We start from the raw sequence: 6,813 nt of genomic DNA, 5'->3' as shown, positions 1-6,813 counted from the left end.
ATGACTGACTCATCTCTTGATTTCTCCCCCCCCACCTCCCCTTGAAGTGTGTGTAGTTTCTGGAAGAAGAGATTTCTTTTTCACACTTCCATGTATTTTGTCATACTTGCTTCTATCCTGAATGACTTCTCTGCTGATTTCTCCCACCACATGTCATCTTCTGGTTTACAGTTGTCAGTGCTCCCTGTTTTGACTTCGTATGGCAGTACAGTGCATGTGGGTACTCTACTTGGGGGTAACGGAAGCATTACTTTACTGTGTTGCACTCCAACTTCATGTAATGCATTTTCTTCTGCAAATAGTGCTCCGTGCTACTGAACTGCTTCAGTGCTGTGATGGGCAAATGCATAGATTCCAGTCATGGTCATTTTATGAGACCCTTAGAAAAATGATGCAGCAATGGCATTGGAAGAACCAGGTGGCAAAAGGTGTTTGATTTCAGCATCTCTGCAGCTGCTCAAGTTTACTTCTTAGCCTGGCTTTTAGTTTACAGAGAATTTATGGTTGACTGTAATGACTAGGAGATCTGTTCATGTACCAGGACTTCATTGTGCCGGGTGCTTTACTAACAAAGAACAAGACCTCATCAAACCATGTACTGCTTAAGTATAAGGTTGGAATAGTTTAAAAAAATCCAACAAACTAGTAAGTTCTGTGGCCTAAAGTTTAAAACGTGGTAGTGTTGTAGATTTGGGGGGCAGAAACTTCTGTGCTGTTTCAAAAACAAATTTCATTTAAGTGGAGTAAGAAATCATGAGGAAAAATCGTTATTTAAGTACAGGGGATGAAGATTAAATATTTTTATGTCCAGAACTCAGTTCCTGCTGTATTTTGACATGCCTTTACATCTTTTCAATTAATGTGTTAAAACTGATTTTAAATTTGGTTAGCCAAAGATTTGCCAAAGATCTGAAAGAGCTGTTTGTCTATCAGAGCAGCCACCTATTTTGAAAAAATCTTGATCACTGTGATTGAAGAACAATGCTACAACCTATGCATTTCTATCAGACAGACTCATCTGGATTTGTCACACTGAACTCGCTGCTCATACTAATGTTTTGATCTTAAAATAAAGTGATAGACTTACGAGAGCGCCTCAGTGGGCCACAAACACAGGTTTTGTACTCATATAAAAACCTATATAAGCACCTTTACTATTTGTCCTTCTGTTTTTGCCAGCTGCGCTCCAGAGCTTTTCTCTGTGACTGCTGTTTCGTGGATTATAGGTAGGATGATACACTGGAAAACATGTGAAATACCTTAAAGTACTGCTTTAAACGCTACTGGATAGCCTTCAGCACCTGGAGCCGTATTTCCGTTAAAAGTCAGTGTTTCTGGTTTTCTGCTTTTATATTTGGGGAGGATGGGAAAATACTTACCTGGATTGTTCTGTCCTAATGGACAGATGGATTTTAAAGATTTCAAGGCTACCAAATATGACAGAAGAATTGAATTTCTAAAGTCAGGAAATGGGCAAGATACCCTTCTTGGTATCTGAAGACTAAAGTTGTTGGGTTTGTTTTTCTTTTTTTTTTTTTTTTAATCAACAGTATTCTACTGCTTTTGAGGTAGAGTACCCCCTTGTAAAGTGCCTACAAACTTGGTAGTTCAAGTGAAGTTCAAGTCTTTCTCTCGAGGGTTTGTCATGACTTGCTTAAGTTATAAAGCTGTTGTGGTGGTGGCTCATTAGTTAACACATTCAACCAAACATTTTCTTGTTTGTTTTGTTTAGATATAACTTTGGATTGATAATGGAAACCTGAGTAGTAGAATGAATATGGTGAAGTCAATCATGCTGAGTGTTGGTTTCTATAGAACCTTTTTTTTCTGTGTATAGAAGTATTTCACCTGGGAGCCCTTGAAATTCCCTTTTTACTGCTGGTAAGTAATGTCAACTGTCTCAAGCCAAAAGTTAATGAGGACTGAAACTGTAAAACCAGAATGTTACTGTTACTCATTCTGATACAACCAGGAATTTTAAATGCCTTTGTTTCTACAGCGGTCAATGACTAAAGTCTTTACCTGCAGAAGAAATAGCTGGTGATCAAGACAGTGAATAAAGTCTGTCATTGCCAGAGCTCATAGTATTCCACCTAACAGCGGGCTAATAGGACAGTTTGCTTTGTCTAGACTAAGGTCTGATTTCTCTGAAGCCAATTATATTCAGTCTTTAGAATAAGTACTGCAAATCTTTGAAGAATTGTGTTTGGCTTAATAGATCTATTTATCTGTATTGCTCCTGCTGTATTTGCTTTGGTCTTGGAAAAAATACTCTACTTTGGAACATATAAGTCAACTAAAAGAACAGTATACAAAGAGTCTGCTTGTTTGTGATGCTTTGCCCCAAAGTTTATTTCTCATAAGAAATGTTTTATTTGCTGCAATAAGTGTGAGTAAAGTTCCCACCCATACTTGGAGAATGTGATACTTATCTGGAAGAAACATTTGCCCTTGAATCATACACCTTGGTGGTAAGTCATAAGGATGCAAGGCGGCTTTTTGTTCCAGTAAAACTAAAAGCCAACAAAACTCTAGAAACTGCTACTGTGGTCTCCTATAATAGGATCTGGGCTGTGGAAACATGGTTTAACTAGGCAGCTTTTTCAGGTTAGTATTAATTTGAAAAAGAGACTACATCATGTGCTTCATTCTTAAGTTGTTGACTTCTAGTTACAGAGGTTTTGCTTTTTTACCAAAGATCTTCGGATAGATCCATTACAGGTCTGGGCCAGTAAGGATTTTCCTGTGCTTGACCAGCCCTCATAGAAATTGTTTTGAATTCCATCATCATATGATGGTTACTGAACAGAGCTCTTCCCACGTGGTTAAAGTGCTTCTCCTCAAGTGGCAGCTAACCTCTGTGTTCCCACTGAGTTGTACCTATTGAAGAAGGAGAGCATTCAAAGAGTGTATTTACCATGCCAACTGTCCTAAAAGTGATGTTGGAACTGGGTGGCGCAGATGAGGTTAGCATTGAGAGGAACCCTTCTGCTTCTAAGTGCGTCCGTATTCAGCCCAAGTCCACTGGGAGGGGGGGAGAAGAAAAATATGTGAGCTGTGCAGTGCCCTACTGCAAAATGAGTTGATCATATTCCAAAGACTGCTGGACAGCTGTGTCTGTCATAAAACTAAGCACCACAAGTGATGCTGGATTGCCGTAGTCTTAGGAGGGAGACCAAGCATTAAATGGGACATGGCATCTGAATGATCTCTTCCTCCCCAGGCTTTTGCGGCAGCTCAGAGAAGTGGTATTAGTGAGATGTTTTGGGAAAATGCAAAAACGTGGTACAACATGTGGCTACATGAAATTAGACGCTGGTTCTGTTGATCCGTTTTCTTCAACAGTAAGAGGATTTCACGTAAAGAAGTTCAGTTTGTACAGAAAGCAGAAAGAGACTTCATGTTATACATCCCACAGCTACCCGATGAGTGAGGTTTGTAAGGGGAAGTGGTATGTATTAGACTAACTGACATATTTGGAGAGTGGGAGATAAATGTAATGTTTAGTGCTCATGGTTCAGATGTTACATTTCCTCTCCACACAAACCTTGCCTTGCTTATGTACTCACAATACAGGGCCACTGCTATGAGCTGGTGGCTTATAGACTGTTTTCAGTAATGTTGCCATTAGTAGCTTTCTTATTTTAAAGTACATTTTAAATAGCACTTACTGTAGTAATTGAGGAGAAAAATGATATTGTTTGGCTGGATTGAATGCATAATATATGTAGTGTCTAGGAGGAGATGTAGGAATAAGGCAGAATTCCCTGAGGTTAATGCCTTCAGTACATTAAAAAAACACAACTACTTCAAAAAGAGGACCATTCACAAGATTACAAAACTGAGGAAGTCAGAAATGCTTTAGCAGGCCACAAGCTCTATGTATGTATTTTTATACTTTATTCAAACTGTCTTCAGCCATGGCAGGTACAATATCAAGTGTGTGTGTGTATGTATACACACATATATATATTTATTCATACTGTCCCATGTTTTCTGTTGCCTCTAATTTCAAAGAATTTTAAACAATATAGGATGTCAGCTACCAAACTCCAGTAATACTAGTATTTTTACCATAACTGTGATTCCTTTTATTGCACATTTTAATTGACAGCAGAATAGTGCTGTCAATACTCTTAAAATACTGTGTTTAAATTCTTTTCCACTTGGTTGGGACATTCAGAGATTTCTAAATTTTTTCTGCACTGATGCTAACTCTCACTATATTTTACAGTTCACGGCTTGAAGAAAAAACTGAGTATCATTCTGTGCCAGACTATTGTGGTTCACTGAAAAGGACCCTAAAAGGCTGGGAACAACACAAAAAGAAATCTTTCTCTGTTAGGTGGAGCCTGTACCTCCAGTCATTAGCTGAAGCAGTAAAGCACAGGTTATAGTATAACTTGAGATCTTAAAGATGCGATGTTGACTAATGAGATCAAAATGTACATAGTGGTAGAGAATAGAAGGGAAACCATATGTATAAAATGAGGTAATTTTTTCTTAATGAGCTGCAGAAATGCTAGATTTTTCACTGTTTCACCTGCATGGAGGAGTTACACTGAATGGGCATAATACCTGCAATACTTAGTCAGACTGTCAGGTGATAGAAATGGCTGCAAGTAATAGGGCCAAAATAGGTTGGTTTCTGGCTAAAAGCACCATGGTTTTCTTTTTCTAGGGAAGAATCTCCTTAGATTTGCACACTTTGGCTACAATCCTACACTTAATTTCTAACCAGTTCAACTGCTGAATGTGCATACACTGATTTTAATGAGGTCTAAATTAATGCCTCAGCTGATGTGACATATCTTTAAATATGTAGCTGTGCTTCTAAGGGTTTTCAGGTGATGCTTCAGTTTGCTTTTTTGGGATCCTCGGTCAAGACTTCTGATGATTCAGAAAAAAGTTGTCTTGGTGCTTCCCAGTCCAGCCTACTGTGGGAAGGAGGCAGGGTGATCCTCTCTGCTGCCTGGGAGTTGCTTTCTCCTGTGCAGGAATTCATTTAACGGGAAGCATGGATTGTGCCGCTATATCTTAACTTTTGTTTTGCTAATGTGATGAGGGCCTCTGGGGTGTACTGGTGAGGGAAGGGAGCAGCAAGGGTCAGAGTAATTGGCCAGTCAGGAGAGGAACGTGTGCCCTTTAGGAGACTGAAGCAGCAGTGTGCAGACATCACAGAGGCACCTGCAAAAGGCAGAAGGGATTTCTCCCGTTTTGACTGGTTGACATGCCAGCTCCCGTGGGAGCTGTTCTTTTCACCTCCTTCCTCATGTATTCAAACCCTGCCAGCCCACATGGTGAAGAGCAGGGAAGTGGTGGGACCCCAAAAGATGGACATCACTGCTTTCCCCTGTGTGGGGAGAGAAGCAGTAGCCAGACTAAGGTCTGACCAGTCTCACCAGCGTCTTCTTAGAGGAAAGCTCCCAGCCACTGCCCACTGGGGACTGCTTCCAGACGGGGAAGGGTTCTTCTGTGCTTCCCTGGATCGGTGGCCTCCCTGTCCTTTGCACAGATGTTGGGTTTGGAGAGGATAAGCACATTTCTGTGATAAACAGGACAGAAAATAATATGGAGGCATCCAAGCTGATACCTGGAATGGTGTGAACTTTCTTATAAATGCAAGCCCTGGGGTCAGCTTGAGTTTGAATATTTTGAAGTATTATTTAAATCTTACTTTTCCAAATCAGTCTTTCACTTACACTACTGGCATAATATGAAGTGAACCTCTCCATTTTGCCATTTTGGAAAGCTTTTTCTAAACCGTTGTCATTTTGCTATGTTTCATTCCTCAGTTCTTACTTTGAATTAAATTGAGTGGAATGTAGCTTTGTCCAATGTTTCAGTCCCCTGATAATGTACCAGCCTAGCCTGGAAAGTCATGTTATCACTGCAGCACTGAATCATCGGTGCTTCAGTCACTGTTGTAACAGGACGGAAGGAGGTTGAACAGACACATTTCCTTTTCTATAAAAACATCTAAACCAAACATTTAAACCATGTGACCTCTTTGAGAATTATTCAAGATCTCTGGATCTCTGCTTGAATTCCTTTACCAGCTGCCAGGAAGAATGGACTATAATGGATCCAGATTCTGGCTCGTTTTGCAAAGGATCTGAACTGAAGGATATTTAGTGACTTTTTAAATTTTTTTTTTTTTGGTAGTCCATTTTACTGCTTGCTTATGTTTAGGCTTCTATTCTGTTGCAACCAAGTTTGATGCAAGGTAAAAATCACAAGTCTAAAAATCTATAGATTCTTAGTTTTTGTAGCTGAAGGCTATAAAGTCTTATTGGTCATTTCAGGGATCTATGTTGATTTTTCTTTTTTCCTCCACTTAATTTTTTGGCTATGCTTTGCAGAGTTTCTACATTCAAGTACTTAGTCCTTTTCACTGATCTAATTCTCATATGTAAGCTAAGACATCTTTGGCCTTCCATTTCTACATTTTTCAAATTCTCCAAATCTTTGAGGGCATTTCTGGGTGCAACTGTTGCTAGCTGATTTTTCTGTCTCCTCAAGCAGTATTGATATCTTAAGGTGCTAATTAATGATGCAGTGTGAGCCCAAAGGTTGCCATACCTGTGAATAGCTGATAAAATTCAACAGCCGAAAGGGCTTTCAAATCAACACCATCAAGATCAATAGCTGGGAAATGAAAAAGGCGTAACAGTAAAACTTAGAAAAAGAAGCTTTTCTCTCTTGAAGACATTATGGCAAGGGACTTACAGATCACTTTCAAACATAGGACCTGCATCACTATTAGTTCGTAAGGTATCTTAGAGGTATGCAGAATAAAAGATATGTATTTTT

The sequence above is a fragment of the Fulmarus glacialis genome, unplaced genomic scaffold (assembly GCF_000690835.1).
Source record: "Fulmarus glacialis isolate BGI_N327 unplaced genomic scaffold, ASM69083v1 scaffold14443, whole genome shotgun sequence".
Lineage (NCBI taxonomy): Eukaryota > Metazoa > Chordata > Aves > Procellariiformes > Procellariidae > Fulmarus > Fulmarus glacialis.
Note: the sequence above shows the minus strand (reverse complement) of the source record.